The sequence below is a fragment of the Salvelinus alpinus genome, chromosome 5 (genome assembly GCF_045679555.1).
Source record: "Salvelinus alpinus chromosome 5, SLU_Salpinus.1, whole genome shotgun sequence".
Classification (NCBI taxonomy): domain Eukaryota; kingdom Metazoa; phylum Chordata; class Actinopteri; order Salmoniformes; family Salmonidae; genus Salvelinus; species Salvelinus alpinus.
Window position 1 is genome coordinate 49,785,245 of NC_092090.1, and position 17,101 is coordinate 49,802,345.

At 41.6% G+C, this 17,101-nt stretch overlaps 1 protein-coding gene across 1 annotated transcript in view; it reads right to left on the minus strand.

Annotated features, from left to right (window-relative positions):
* LOC139576292 (protein kinase C-binding protein NELL1-like) overlaps positions 1-17,101 on the minus strand; it is a 528,592-nt gene that overhangs the window by 264,290 nt on the left and 247,201 nt on the right. The gene's annotated exons all lie outside the window — the stretch shown is intronic.

Consider the following 17,101-nt stretch of genomic DNA (forward strand, 5'->3'; position numbering starts at 1 on the left):
ACTTTTTGCCAATTCATCCATCTTCCTCACGCTGTATGCTAATTCCTTATTTTCCTCCAAAATGCCCCCTTTGTCTTCATTTCTGTATCTTTCTGTGATGGAGTAATTTGGTGCAATAAGATTGTGTCTCAGCTGAGTGGTTATTGCATCACCGTTCTGCTAAGTGTGTGTGTACTTAAGTGTGTCTGTGCGTGTGTGTGTGCCTGCATATGTGTGTATGTACGTGGGCCTGCCTGTGTGTGTGTGCGTGTGCCTGAGTATGTGTATACGTATGTGTGCCTATGTTCGTCTGTGCGTGCGCACGGGCGTGTGTGTGTCTGTCTTCGTTCGGGCCAAGCCAAGGGCAGTGGCTGGCTAAGTGAAAATGACTGATGTCCCTAATTGCTCTCTCATTACCCACCCTGTGGAACAAGATAATTATTCCCTCATTGTTTGAGTAGTTAACAGTTTGGAGAAGAGGCCAGTGAAAAAGCCAAGTGCTGCCTCCCAAATGGCACCCTATTCCCTATATAGTGCTCTACTTTTGATGAAAAGTAGTGCAATACATAAGGAATAGGTTGCCATTTGGGACAAGTTGTCCTTGGATGCCTTGCCGTGTGGTCTATGTTCAGCTATGTACCACTTTAGCTATAGAGCATTACAATATCTGAGGAAAGGACAGAGCAATAGGATTCAGGGTGACAAGAGGTCAGGACACAGGGGGACAAGCCATCAGCAATGTAGGACTATTTAGGATAGAGTGACAGGATGCTGAGGTAGGGGACACAGATGCACAAGACATCAGACAGCACAGGACTATTTAGGACAGAGTGACAGGACACAGAGGTAGGGGACCAGGTGTGTAGTGCTGGGGGAGTCAACTTGAGAATATACAACACTGGTAAAATGATTTCTGGAAAAATGTATTATATTTAAATACCACAAAAATTAAATGGAAAATGATATAATGACAAACCAAATAAATATGGTTAGCAGCCTAGAGGTAAGTAAATGGTGGTTTCTTCCCAGTCTTCTCTCTGGTGGTGGCAAGGATGATGAAGAACTGTAGGCTACGTGTACAATGCGGAAGCCCATCAGAGGCTTGGCCAATATGGCTAATGTGTCATCATTTGCCTGCATGTTTAGCAGAGGCAAAACATTTTGACAGCTGGCTAGCTGTCATAGACATGATGGCGACAAAACAAATAAGCATAAGTGCATTCTATTTTTGTTGTTGCAAAAGCTGAAGCAACTACCACCACCAATAGGCCTAACAAAAACAAACAACAGCCAGCAAGTTGACATAGGTGAAGATCCTGATCCTGATCCAGCTCCTTCCTCATCTGACCTGGCTATTAGCATGGCCCACCAGCTCTCACAGGCTGACTTCAGAATTAGACGTTCATCCATGTTTCTCAAACGTCAAATTTAGAAGTTTAGGCATTTACGCAACATTTTAAAGGTCAGGGTTAAATTAAATTAAGGCATTAACTCCGAATCCTTAAGGGTTAAGGTTTGGGATAGGCTTAAAACAAAAATATCAATAACAACTTTCTATCGCTGGATTCAAACGTGTAACCTTTGGAATCAGAGGTTGAGGCCAGTGACTCTTACCCCTAGTGGCCGCTTTCCACGTCGTCATCTCCCGACATCCTCAGACATGGATGAACTGAGCATGGCAGCCCCCACCACGACCTTGACATTAATGGCTCCCCCCAGTCTCCGCGTCCAGGCCCGATCTCCGAAACACTGACAGCTCCTGATCGCACCACCTCAGCTAATGTACCTACAGTATGCCAACACCTCGGCTATCGATCCCCACACATCCTCAGCTACCAATCCCACCACTACCTCAGCTACCCCGGTTCCCTGAGACGACAGGGGAGCTCCTCTCTGTGCAGATGGTACCCCCACCACAGCGCCAATAGGCCTACTACCATGCAATGATATCAGTGGTGGTCAGTGTAAGGTAGAGTGGCTTGCGAAAGTATTTACAACTCTTGGCATTTTTCATATTTTGTTGCCTTACAACCTGGAATTAAAATATATTTTTTGGGGGGGTTGTATCATTACCACTTTGAAGATGCAAAATATTTTTTCTTGTGAAACCCCAAAAAAAGACAAAAAAACAAAAAACTTGAGGGTGCATAACTATTCACCCCCGCCCACCCCCAAAGTCAATACTTTGTAGAGGCACCTTTTGCAGCAATTATACTGCACGTCTCATGGGGTATGTCTCCATAAGCTTGGCACGTCTAGCCACTGGGATTTTTGCCCATTCTTCAAGGCAAAACTGCTCCAGCTCCTTCAAGTTGGATAGGTTCCGCTGGTGTACAGCAATCTTTAAATCATACCACAGATTCTCAATTGGATTGAGGTCTGGGCTTTGACTAGGCCATTCCAAGACATTTAAATGTTTCCTCATAAACCACTCGAGGGTTGCTTTAGCAGTATGCTTAGGGTCTGTCCTGCTGGAAGGTGAACCTCTGTCCCAGTCCCAAATCTCTGGAAGACTGAAACAGGTTTCCCTCAAGATGTTCCCAGGATTTAGCACCATCCATCATTCCTTCAATTCTGACCAGTTTCCCAGTCCATGCCGATGAAAAACATCCCCACAGCATGATGCTGCCACCACCATGTTACACTGTGGGGATGGTGTCCTCGGGGTGATGAGAGGTGTTGGGTTTGCGTCAGACATAGCATTTTCCTTAATGGCCAAAAAGCTACATTTTAGTCTCATCTGACCAGAGTACCTTCTTCCATATGTTAGGGGAGTCTCCCACATGCCTTTTGGCGAACACCAAATGTGTTTGTTTATTCTTTTCTTTAAGCAAATGCTTTTTTTCTGGCCACTCTTCTGAAACGCCCAGCTCTGTGTAGTGTACGGCTTAAAGTTGTCCTATGGACAGATACTCCAATCTCCATTGTGGAGCTTTGCTGCTCCTTCAGGGTTATCTTTGGTCTCTTTGTTGCCTCTCTGATTAATGCCATCCTTGCCTGGTCTGTGAGTTTTGGTGGGCGACTCTCTTGGCAGGTTTGTTGTGGTGCCATATTCTTTCCATTATTAATAATGGATTTAATGGTGCTCTGTGGGATGTTCAAAGTTTCTGACATTTTTTGTATAACTCAACCCTGATATGTACTTCTCCACAACTTTTTCCCTGACCTGTTTGGAGAGCTCCTTGGTCTTTATGGTGCCCCTTGGTTAGTGGTGTTGCAGACTCTGGGGCCTTTCAGAACAGGTGTATATACACTGAGATCATGTGACACTTAGATTGCATACAGGTGGACTTTATTTAACTAATTACGTGACTTCTGAATGTAATTGGTTGCACCAGATCTCATTTAGGGGCTTCATAGCAAAGGGGGTGAATACATATGCACGCACCACTTTCCGCTTAAAATTTTTTGGGATTTGGACTATTTTGTGTCTGTCCATTACATGAAATCCAAATAAAAATCCATTACAATTACAGGTGTTAATGCAACAAAATAGGAAAAACACCAAGGGGGATGAATACTTTTGCAAGAACACTGTAAGGGAAGATTATAATTTTTTAAATGAGCAATAACTTATTTCTACAGCATATTGGATGTCTGTCATTCATATTCCGTTCACCCAACTTAATATAGCATCGACAGGTTAGGCTACTACATGATACTCAGATTTTCCATGTACCCATCATGAGGTTGCTACAACCTAGCCTATGAATAAAAGTTTACAACGTAGGTGCACAGGTCGAGATAATTTTTTAAAATCAAGCTGACAGACAGTGACACATTCAATATTGACTTGCGCACTCCTGCCTGCACCTAGGTGTTATCATTAGTTTGTCATTATACCCTGATGAAGACAGCTTGTCTGTCGAAACGTTGGACATAAATATTTTTGCTTCTGAGCTCCTAGAATGACGATAAATATCGTTTTACAATAGAAAAAAGTATATCGTTTCATTTTATGCTCTATTGTTTATTTTGTTGTGTCGCAAATCACACTCTTTACGGTAATATTTTTTGTAAATTGGACGGCGCTTTGCGTTCTTCCACACGGCACTTTGCGTCACAAACAAACATGGAGGAGAGTGAACGTGACACAGAGCTCGTACCTAAACGAGGGGCTACTTCGGTCGCATGGACGTGGTTTGGGTATGAAAAGTCTGACGCGGACCAGAAAACCGTCCTCTGCAAAACATGCCGCAGGCCGGTCCCGACAACAGGCTCAAACACCACTAACCTCTTTTACCACCTACGCAAGAATCATTTGAAACAGTACGGAGAGAGTCTATGGATGAGAATCAAAAAAGTACAGGCGAGTGATCAAAACAAACCCTCAACTCAGACGTTGCAAGAGGCTTTTGCCAGCGGCACACCATATGGCAAAGAATCACGAAGATGGAAGGAGATAACAGCTGACATTACAACTTACACCTGCAAAGACAATTCCTCAATTTACACGGTCGAGAAACGGGGGTTTCGTGAGTTGGTTCTAACACTCGACCCAAGGTACCAAATGCAAATTGATATGTGACATGTATTAATGCCAAAATAACATGCAAAACCCATATATATATATTTTAGGCCTATATTTATTTTGTTTGCAACTATAGTTGAAGTGTTTTCTATTTTCCTTTTTAGATCTTATACATACATATTTTGTTACATGCTTAATTGAACATTTGCACAAAAGGTTTATTTGTTGAGTATAATTCAAAATGTAATAAGAAATAGGCCTTTACATGTGGTCATTTTATATAAAATATTTATTCATTGAATTTACAGAAAATGTGCTATATCGTGATATGTATCGTTATCGGGATATGAAATGACCTATATCGGGATATGAGATTTTAGCCATATCGCCCAGCCCTAGCCCCAAAAAATGATGCAAGACAAACATGACTGCTAACTGCTACACACAGCCTTCATCGTTGTCATAGTCAACATAGCTGCTATAATAAATGCATTAGTAAACCCGCTACAATCATGCAGTACAGTGTAGTCAGCAGCAATTAGTTTAGCAGTTACACCAGTGGCAATAAACTAATAGCACCAAAAGTTTACCTTGACTTGGAACAGTTTCAGTGTTGGATAGCCATAGCCAGCTAGCTACAACAGTCCCTCTCTGTTTGAGTAGACAAAACCATCTAGCTGCATTTGACACTAGCTAAGTAATTGAAAGTGAAAAAAATATAGACTACGAAATATAGCTACATCTCTCTCTCTCTCGCTTCTCCTTAATTGTGGAATAAATTAATTTGTTCAAAACTGTTGTCTTTGTCTCCGAGTCAACTACCACATTGTATGTACTGAAGTGTTAGTTAGCTGCAGATTATGCTTTCATTACTAGATTCCTTCTCTGATCCTTTGATTGGGTAGACAATATGTCAGTTCATGCTGCAAGAGCTCTGATAGGTTGGAGGACAGAAGCTAGCTGTCCTTCGGCTACGCAATGGCGCTACCCTACAGAATGCTGCAGAGGCTACTGTAGACCTTCATTGAAAAACAGTGTTTTAATCAATTATTTGGTAACGTGAGTATAGTTAGTACTGGCTGATGTTTGGACAAACAGTATGTGAAGGAACAAACAGGAGGCATACCCATGGATATATTGTAAAGAAGGTAAGCTGGACTACAAAACATGTGCTGTCACACATCTGTCAGTCTACAAGTCTTAAGTGTTGACACGTTCAAAAGAATGGTGTTGGTCAAAGTAGGTCCTGTTCTGCCTGCGGCTATGGCAAGTCTGTTTCAAGGGCAGCTTTTTTCCATCTACGTAACATTGCAAAAATCAGAAACTTTCTGTCCAAAAAATGACGCAGAAAAATTTATCCATGCTTTTGTCACTTCTAGGTTAGACTACCGCAATACTCTACTTTCCGGCTATCTGGATAAAGCACCAAATAAACTTCAGTTAGTGCTAAACACAGCTGCTAGAATCTTGACTAGAACCAACAAATTTGATCATATTACTTCAGTGCTAGCCTCTCCACTGGCTTCATGTTAAGGCTAGGGATGATTTCAAGGTTTTACTGCTAACCTACAAAGCATTACATGGGCTTTCTCCTACCTATTTCTGCATAAATTGGTCATAAAATTTGATCTTATCTTCATCTAAGTCACAACAGTAGACAAACACAGTCTGCTTAAATGAATAACACACAAACAATTATATGTTTTCATGTCTTTATTGAACACACCGTGTAAACATTCACAGTGTAGGGTGCAAAAAGTGTGTGAACCCTTGGATTGAATAACTGGTTCACCCTCCTTTGGCAGCAACCAAATGTTTTCTGTAGTTGCGGATCAGACCTGCACAACGGTCAGGAGGAAATTTGGACCATTCCTCTTTGCAAACTGTTTCAGTTCAGCAATATTCTTGATGTCTGGTGTGAACTGCTCTCTTGAGGTCATGCCACAGCATCTCAATCGGGTTGAGGTCAGGACTCTGACTGGGCCACTCCAGAAGGCGTATTTTCTTCTGTTGAAGCCATTCGGTTGTTGATTTATTTCTGTGTTTTGGGTCATTGTCCTGTTGCATCACCCAACTTCTGTTGAGCTTCAATTGGCGGACAGATAGCCATACATCCTCCTGCAAAATGTCTTGATAAACTTGGGAATTCATTTTCCCGTCGATGATAGCAAGCTGTCCAGGCACTGAGGCAGCAAAGCAGCCCAAACCATGATGCTCCCTTCACCATACTTTACAGTGGGGATGAGGTTTTGATGTCGGTGTGCTGTGCCTTTTTTCTACACACATGGTGTTGTGTGTTCCTTCCAAACAACTCAACTGTAGCTTCATCTGTCCACAGAATATTTTGCCAGTAGCGCTGTGGAACACCAGGGTCACTTTTGCAAACTTCAGACGTGCAACAATGTTTTTTTTGGACAGCAGTGGCGTCTTCCGTGGTGTCCTCCCATGAACACCATTCTTGTTTCATGTTTTACGTATCGTAGACTCGTCAACAGAGATCTGAGCATGTTCCAGAGATTTATGTAAGTCTTTAGCTGACACTTTAGGATTCTTCTTAATAACCTCATTGAGCATTCTGCGCTGTGCACTTGCAGTCATCTCTGCAGGACGACCACTCGTAGGGAGAGTAGCAACATGCTGAACTTTCTCCATTTATAGACAATTTGTCTTAGCTTGGACTGATGAACATCAAGGCTTTTAGAAATACTTTTGTAACCCTTTCCAGCTTCATGCAAGTCAACAATTTTTTTTATCTTAGGTCTTCTGAGATCACTTTTGTTTGAGGCATGGTTCACACCAGGCAATGCTTCTTGTGAATTGCAAACTCAAATTTTGTGAGTGTTTTTTATAGGGCAAAGCAGCTCTCACCAACATCTCCAATCTCGTCTCATTGATTGGACTCCAGGTTAGCTGACTACTGACTCCAATTAGCTTTGGAGAAGTCATTAGCCTAGGGGTTCACATACTTTTTCCAACCTACACTGTGAATGTGTAAATTATGTATTCAATATAGACAAGAAAAATACAATAACTTGTGTGTTATTACTATAAGCACACTGTTTGCCTTTTTTTGTGACTTAGATGAAGAGCAGATCAAATGTTATGACCAATTCATGCAGAAGTCCAGGTAATTCCAAAGGGTTGACATACTTTTTCTTGCCATTGTAAATAATGTGCTTTTAATTTGTATTTTACTGGGTTGATGGTGCCTGCATCTGATGGTCAGTCTCAGCAAGGGAGAGAGCAGCAGACTGAGAGTCCGCCTCTCAACGTCCCTCCACTCTCCCTTTCCTCCACAAACCAAAAAGAGACAGTCTTCAAGCTCATGGCGAAACTCGAATCACACTGCCTCATGCACAAATTCATGTTGTTACTCCTATGAACAGAGAATGTTAAATATGTCTCGATATTAAAAAAGACCCAAGCCGCTAAAAATAACAATGCTGCAGTGCTGGTTGTAGCGCAAGTGGAAGTAGGAAGAACGCTCATTTTATAGCCTAAGTGTTGAATAAAAAGTGTTGACTGTGCTGAGTAAGAACTTAAACATGAACTCACTCATAAAAACAGCAGCTCTTTGCTGTATTTGTGGACAGTCTCTCTCTCCAGTCATGGTTTTGAAATCTTACGGAATCAACTTTGCTGTACCTTTTTTTTTTTTTTACACCTGGCTATGTTATTGCAGACAAATCTGAGCAATCCGATTGGCCAGAGGTAGGTCTATAGTGCACTTGATTTGCTCTCCTGGCCGGCCGGGAAGGCGGATTTGTACCTCCAGACACATGAAATGGTTCTAAATGGGAATACTTCAACTACCCAGTACATAGAGCAGCTGAATCGGCTGTGAAAGGTTCAACAGGCTCTTAGTTCTTTCTATCTGCTACTGCCACCCCGTTGGCATAACTTTTATTGACAATTTCAAAACTTTTTGGAAATAAAAGATGCTCTACGGGGATGATGGACTCCAACCATCTAGGAGCCTGGACCCTCTCTTCAAACTTCAATGCTCATTAAGATATTGAGTCAGAGACAGACCAAGCCCCGCTCAGGTAATAGCTCCCATCCTCTCTAAGAGTTATTGTCATACTGTTGTCTATACTGCCAGGGGTGTTGCCAGTTGTAATGTTCTACACATTTGTTTGAACTCCACTGTTAGATCTGCTACTGTTAGCTAGCTCAAAAGAGGAGCCCATCGTGGTCTGCTCACCCAGTGCTTTTAGTTCAAATGGGAATTCCATAAACTTGAATACCCCTCGGTTTTCAAATCACCTAGAGGTTTGGGCTGTTTTCGCGATATCAACGAAAGCCCTTGTAAGTCAGTTAATAACATTCCATCATTGGTTACTCTGAGAGTTCCTCATATTTGTCAGGTTTTGGCCAGGACTGTTTGGTTTTGTTCACTAGATGTCCCCCTTGCACCTTTTTTGTACCTTTTGTTTTTCTTGCCCTAATTATTGTTTGCACCTGTAAGTCATTCCCTTGTTAGTATTTAAACCCTGTGTGTTCCTTAGTTCCTTGCTCAGTGTTTGTATGTTAGCACCCAGCCCCAGCCTTTGTGAACATTTTGCTCTTGTTGGATTTTCCAGAGGTTCTCTGGTTTTGTTCTCGTGTATTTTTGGATTGGTCTTTTGAGGTTTGTTTTTTCCCTTGCTGTTTTTACCACTTTGTGGATTTTCTTTTGTATTTTGGAAGATATCTATTTTTTATTAAACCACCATCTCTAGTACTGCTGTGTCTGCCTCATCTTCTGGGTTCTGCCAATTATTAGTGACTGTTTCTCGCACCGGGTCCTGACAATATTGACATTGGCTGCATCCTCAGGTCCTATGGTGCTAACCTTCGAAAAGTAATACAATTTTCTTCCCCTTCCTCTATTCCTAATAGGGATAGAACCGAGGGGTAGGCCATCATTGTAAATTATATTTTTTTCTTAACTGACTTGCCTAGTTAAATAAAGGTTAAATAAAAATTAAATATATATTCTTTAAAAATAACAAATGGTGCTGTCCAGTGCAATCTTATAGTCATACCAACTATATCAACCATCAGACAGGGCTTGCAACTGCCTATTGAACATACTGTGTTGAGTTGGAGTTTCCATGTGACTTGAAAAAATCGTAAAGGACTTGGTTTGATGCATCTGAACATTAGGAGCTTACGTCATAAACAGAATTACATCAAGATCTTGGCTATGCATATGAATCCGTACATTCTGGTATTTACTGAAACTTGGATCTCTGGGGACATTCTGCACTCTGATATGAATATTGAGGGTATGCATGTGTTCAGAGCTGTCTTCACTGACATCCGTTTCCCTTGCCAAAAAGCTTGAGCTACTATACTTAAATGAATCCATAACTCCTATAGGTGTCTACCGTCCTCCCTCAGCTAACCTTTGTGCACTCGAGGAGTTAACTAGTTTGTTGTCTTATTTTACTAAATCAGAAGTTAATATCCTGGGTGACCTACATTATGATTGGGAAATGCAGGCTTCAGACAATCTAAAAAACATGTGTAATGATCTAAACCTAAAAAAATGTTTTATGGTGCTCGACTCCACCTTATATAAACTTAAATCAGGTGCTGGATCATCTTACTTAATCCAAAGAATAGAAATAGTACAGCACTACTGTAAATAAACTTAAACTTAAATAGAAATTTGTATTGCCTCACAAACGTTTTGGGTATGAGCCCTTCTTCAGCGTTGAAGGCAATGGCAATCAATGTCACAACAAAACAATACAATAATAACAATAATATTGTGTCTATCTTTAATTGATTTTCATGTTTCCTCCACAGCTCCCTCTGTTGGGATCTCTTGATTGGGCCAATACTGACTATGAATTTATAATTATGCCCACCTGTGTGATATTGTTGTTGTGACATTGATTGCCATTGCCTTGCAATGGGGGAAGAAGGGTTCATACCTTAAATGTTTGTGCGGCAATAAAAATGTAAATTACAGTTATTGGAGTGCTGTCATATTTATGTTCCTATAATTTAAATCTAAACCAGCTGGTGACTAAGTCCACATGTCCCAACCCTAGAGATCCTTCAAAGTTAACTCTACTTGATCTTATTTGAACAAATACACCGGAGAAATATACTGCATGACCAAAAGTATGTGGAAACCTGCTCGTTGAACATCTCATTCCAAAATCATGCGAATTAATATGGAGTTGGTCCCCTCTTTGCTGCTATAACAGCCTCCACTCTTCTGGGAAGGCTTTCCACTAGATGTAGGAACATCTAGTGTTCAGTGAACAGGCTTTTTAACCAGATCTTTATTTTAGTGACCTTGATTGTATTTCAGCAATCCCTGAACGTGATTTAGCTTTGAGCCTCTTCACAGATATCTTTAATACCATTATGGATAATCATGCACAGTTAAAGTGTTAAAGGTAGATCGAATGGCTGGTACATTCCAGAATCATCAGAAGTCATTCAGAAAAGAGATGATGCTTGGGTCATGGCTAGGGACACAGGCTTAGGCCTGGACTGGCAAGCTTTTAAGCAACTGAGGAATCATTGTGTAAAACAAATCAGAAAGGATAAATCTGATAATTATGTGACTGCTCTTTCAGATTAGAATTCTGGAAAACTGTCAAATCCCTGAAGGGTCCTATCTCTGTCACGATCGTCTTGAGGATAAGGAGTGGACCAAGGCGCAGCGTGTGAAAAATACATCTCTTTTATTTGAGACGAGTGAAAAATGAAACGAACACTTATAACAAAACAACAACCGTGAAGCTACAAACCTAAGTGCAATACAAAAGCTACAAACGTTCTACATAGACAATTACCCACAAAACCCAATGCCTATGGCTGCCTTAAATATGGCTCTCAGAGACAATGAACCACAGCTGCCTCTAATTGAGAACCAATCTAGGCAGCCATAGACATACAAACACCTAGACAAGCCACTGACCCATTTAACATACAAACCCCTAGACAATCCAAAAACACATACATTCCCCATGTCACACCCTGACCTAACTAAAATAATAAAGAAAAACAAAGAATACTAAGGCCAGGGCGTGACAATCTCTTCCTCTCTGCCACAACAAATTAATTCAGACCCTGGCCTCATCATGAAAACTATTACATCATTGATGCATTCAATCACCATTTTAATTAATCTCTTTGAAATAACTTTAAACCTATTCAAAATTATAATGGGCTGGATGCTGAAAAGGGAAACTTGTTGAATGATCAGAGAAATGACTGTCAAAGCTTTACTTTTAGACTATTTACAGAAAAATAATTACTGGATGCTTCGCAAGCAATAGACAACAAGATATCCACAGGGGCTGAGCAATTGGACCCTGGTCTCCTTAAGTGTGCAGCGCCCATCATTGTTGGCTCAATAACCCACATATTTTATTTAACATTGTTATCAGGAAATATTCCAGAAGTATGGAAATCTTCCTCTTGTGCTGCCACTCCATAAGGACAGGGATAGTACCGATCTTAATAAATATCACCCCATTTCAAAGCTTCCCTGTTTAGTTAAGATTCTTAAACCTTCGGTAAATGTACAACTTTACTCTTTTTTTTTATCTGAGAAATGTATTTTGAATATAAACCAATCAGGGTTTAGGCCTGGGCATAGCACTATTACAGCAACCACTTTAGTTAATGATCTTGTCCATCTAGACACTGAAATTAAATGTGCTGCTTTGTTTGTGGACCTGTCAAAAGATTTTGATACTGTTGATCATGGTATTTTGTTGAATAAGTTGTCCTCAATAGGCCTGAGATCTGACGCCTGTCTTGGTTTCATGATTATTTTAGTGGCAGAACTCAGGCCATCGTGATGTATGGGGGTTTAAGTCAGAATTTCTTGAAGTACATAAAGTTGTACCACAGGGGTCAATTTTGGGACCCATTCTCTTCACTATTTATATAAACACCATTAGTCAATCTGTAAACAATTGTAAACTTAATCTATATGCGGATGGTAGTATTATGTATGCTATTGCCCTGACTGTTGATCTGGCTGTGTCAAAACTACAGTCAGATTTTATAGCTATGCAGGAATCCCTTGCTGATTTAAAACTTGTGCTTAATACAGACAAAACAAAATTCTGTTTTTAAACTCTCGTAAGAATGTTTCTAATGATGGTGGATGGTGTGCGCGCCTCCTGAGTCGGACTAGGAATCAACTCCGAATACCTCTTCTCCGCAGGCGGTATTTTGGATCAGCCTCTGTAATCAGTTCAATTGCCCTGGGGGGTACGAACAAGCGATCCAATTCTGGAAAGTTGTATTCCTGGTCGTAATGCTGGTAATGCTGGTGAGTTACCGCCGCTCTGATATCCTACATGTTCACTCATTAGATGGCTCTCCAATCAAACGTGTCCCAACCTATAAATACTTAGGCATTTGTATTGATATGGATTTTAAGTTTAAAAAACATATAGATGTTGCAACTCCTATTTTCCATATCATCAATCTAAGCCAACTAGAAAGTGTGTGCCCTCAGGCCTGGAGGGAGGCAAAAGTTGGTCCGCTACCCAAGAATCGTAAAGCCCCCTTTACTGGCTCAAATGCCCGACCAATCAGCCTGTTACCAACCCGTAGTAAACTTTTGGAAAAAATGGTGTTTGACCAGTTACAATGCTATTTTACTGTCAATAAATTGACAACAGACTTTCAGCACGCTTTTAGGGAAGGACATTCAACAAGCGCTACGCTTACACAAATGACTGATGATTGGCTGAGAGAAATTGATGCTAAAAAGATTGTGGGAGCTGTTTTGTTAGACTTCCATGCAGGTTTTTGACATTATCGATCATGGTCTGCTTAAGGAAAAATGTATGTGTTATGGCTTTACAACCACTGCTACAGTATATTGTGGATAAAGAGTTAACTGTCTAACAGAACACAGAGGGTGATATTTAATGGAAGCCTCTCCAACAAAATCCAGGTAGAATCAGGAATCCCCCAGGGAAGCTGTCTAGGCCCCTTACTTTTTCAATCTTTACTAATGATATGCCACTGGCCTTGAGTAAAGCCAGTGTGTCTATGTATGCGGATGACTCAACACTATACACGTCACCTACTACAGCAAGTGAAATCTCTGCAACACTTAACAAAGAGCTGCAGTTAGTTTCAGAATGGGTGGCAAGGAATAAGTTACTGCTAAATATTTCAAAAACTAAAAGCATTGTATTTGGGGCGAATCATTCACTAAACCTCAATTAAATCTTGTAATAAACAATGTGGAAATTGAGCAAGAAGGGGTGACTAAACTGCTTGGAGTAAACCTGGATTGTAACCTGTCATGGTCAAAACATGTTGATGCAACAGTAGCTAAAATGTGGAGAAGTCTGTCCATAATCAAGTGCTGCTCTGCCTTCTTATTAACACTATCAACAATCCATGTCCTACAGGCCCTAGTTTTATCACACCTAGACTTAGGAAAATTACATTTGGCTCAGAACAGGGCAGCATGGCTGGCCCTTAAATCTACTCGGAGAGCTAAAATTGATAATATGCATGTCAATCTCTCATGGCTCAAATTAGAGGAGAGATTGACTTCATCTCTACTTGTTTTGGTAAGAAGTATTGACATGCTGAATGCACCTGAATGCTGTATTTTTTAAATTACTAGGACACAGCTCGGACACCCATGCATACCGCACTAGATATGCCACCAGAGCTTTTTTCACAAACCCCAAGTCCAGAACAGACTATGGGAGGAGCACAGTACTACACAGAGCCATGGTTACATGGAACTCTATTACACATCAGGTAACTGACGGAAGTAGTAGAATCAGCTTTTTTTTAAATGATAAAAAAACACTTTATGGAACAGCAGGGACTGTGAAGAGATACACTCACCTTTCAGCAGGACAATAACCTAAAACGCAAGGCTAATTATACACTAGAGTTGCTTACCAAGAAGACAGTTAATGTTCCTGAGTGGCCTAGTTACATTTTTTTATTTAAATCGGCTTGAAAATCTATGGCAATACATGAAAATGGCTGTCTAGCAATGATCCACAATCAACTTGAGTTTGAACTCAAGTTGAGTTTCAATAATAAAAAATAAAAAAGATTAAATGTACAAATATTGTACAATCCAGGTGTGCAAAGCTCTTAGAGACTTACCCAGAAATACTCACAGCTGTAATTGCTGCCAAATGTGATCCTAACATGCATTGACCCAGGGGGTCAAAGATATATTAGTGTTAAAAATATATATATTTTACAAATGTTAGTATTTGTTTGCTTGGAAATGGGAATACTGGAGACCTTGCATTTGTTGTGGCTAAGAAGTCCATTGCCATTACTTGGAAGGTTGGTTATCCTCCCACAATGTCACAATGGATTCAGATCAAATCAAATTGTATTGGTCACATGCACATGTTTAGCAGATGTTACTGCAGGTGTAGCAAAATGCTTGTGTTTCTAGCTCCAACAGTGCAGTAATATCTAACAAGTAATATCTAAAAATTTCACAACAATTCACACAATACACCCAAATCTAAACCAAAGGAATGGAATTAAGAATATATAAATATTCGAACGAGCAATGTAGGAGCGGCATAGACTAAAATACAGTAGAATAGAATACAGTATATACATATGAGATGAGTAATGCAAAATATGTAAAAATTATTAAAGTGACTAGTGTTCCATAATTAAATTGTCCAGTTGTCATGCCTTGAGCTGTTTCACCTGTCTTTGTGATTGTCTCCACCCACCTTCGGGTGTCTCCTGTTTTCCCCATTAGTCCCCGGTGTATTTATCCCTGTGTTTCCAGTCTCTCTATGCCAGTTTGTCTTGTTTTGCCAAGTCAACCAGCGTTTCTCCTAACTCCTATTTTCCATGTCTCTGTTTTTTCCTAGCCCTCCTGGTTTTGACCCTTGCCTGTCCTGACGCCATATCCGCCTGCCTGACCACTCTGCCTGGTCTGACCTCGAGCCTGCCTATCCCCTTATACTGTTTGGTCTCGGACCTGTTCACTGTACCCCTGCCTGTCCTGACCTCGAGCCTGCCTATCGCCTGGTACTGTTTGGACTCTGACCTGGTTTATGAACTCTCGCCTGTCCCCGACCTGCCTTTTGCCTACCCCTTTTGTTATAATAAATATCAGAGCTCAACCATCTGCCTCCTGTGTCTGCATTTGGATCTCGCCTTGTGCCCTTATACCCATGATTTCAAGTCTATGTACACTGCTCAAAAAAATAAAAGGAACACTTAAACAACACAATGTAACTCCAAGTCAATCACACTTCTGTGAAATCAAACTGTCCACTTAGGAAGCAACACTGATTGACAATAAATTTCACATGCTGTTGTGCAAATGGAATAGACAAAAGGTGGAAATTATAGGCAATTATAGGTGACCACAGACCACTTCTCAGTTCCTATGCTTCCTGGCTGATGTTTTGGTCACTTTTGAATGCTGGCGGTGCTTTCACTCTAGTGGTAGCATGAGATGGAGTCTACAACCCACACAAGTGGCTCAGGTAGTGCAGCTCATCCAGGATGGCACATCAATGCGAGCTGTGGCAAGGTTTGCTGTGTCTGTCAGCGTAGTGTCCAGAGCATGGAGGCGCTACCAGGAGACAGGCCAGTACATCAGGAGACGTGGAGGAGGCCGTAGGAGGGCAACAACCCAGCAGCAGGACCGCTACCTCCGCCTTTGTGCAAGGAGGATTAGGAGGAGCACTGCCAGAGCCCTGCAAAATGACCTCCAGCAGGCCACAAATGTGCATGTGTCTGCTCAAACGGTCAGAAACAGACTCCATGAGGGTGGTATGAGGGCCCGACGTCCACAGGTGGGGGTTGTGCTTACAGCCCAACACCGTGCAGGACGTTTGGCATTTGCCAGAGAACACCAAGATCGGCTAATTCGCCACTGGCGCCCTGTGCTCTTCACAGATGAAAGCAGGTTCACACTGAGCACGTGACAGACGTGACAGAATCTGGAGACGCCATGGAGAACGTTTTGATGCCTGCAACATCCTCCAGCATGACCGATTTGGCGGTGGGTCAGTCATGGTGTGGGGTGGCATTTCTTTGGGGGCCGCACAGCCCTCCATGTGCTCGCCAGAGGTAGCCTGCCTGCCATTAGGTACCGAGATGAGATCCTCAGACCCCTTGTGAGACCATATGCTGGTGCGGTTGGCCCTGGGTTCCTCCTAATGCAAGACAATGCTAGACCTCATGTGGCTGGAGTGTGTCAGCAGTTCCTGCAAGAGGAAGGCATTGATGCTATGGACTGGCCCGCCCGTTCCCCAGACCTGAATCCAATTGAGCACATCTGGGACATCATGTCTCGCTCCATCCACCAACGCCACGTTGCACCACAGACTGTCCAGGAGTTGGCGGATGCTTTAGTCCAGGTCTGGGAGGAGATCCCTCAGGAGACCATCCGCCACCTCATCAGGAGCATGCTCAGGCGTTGTAGGGAGGTCATACAGGCACGTGGAGGTCACACACACTACTGAGCCTCATTTTGACTTGTTTTAAGGACATTACATCAAAGTTGGATCAGCCTGTAGTGTGGTTTTCCACTTTAATTTTGAGTGTGACTCCAAATCCAGACCTCCATGGGTTGGTAAATTTGATTTCCATTGATAATTTTTGTGTGATTTTGTTGTCAGCACATTCAACTATGTAAAGAAAAAAGTATTTCAT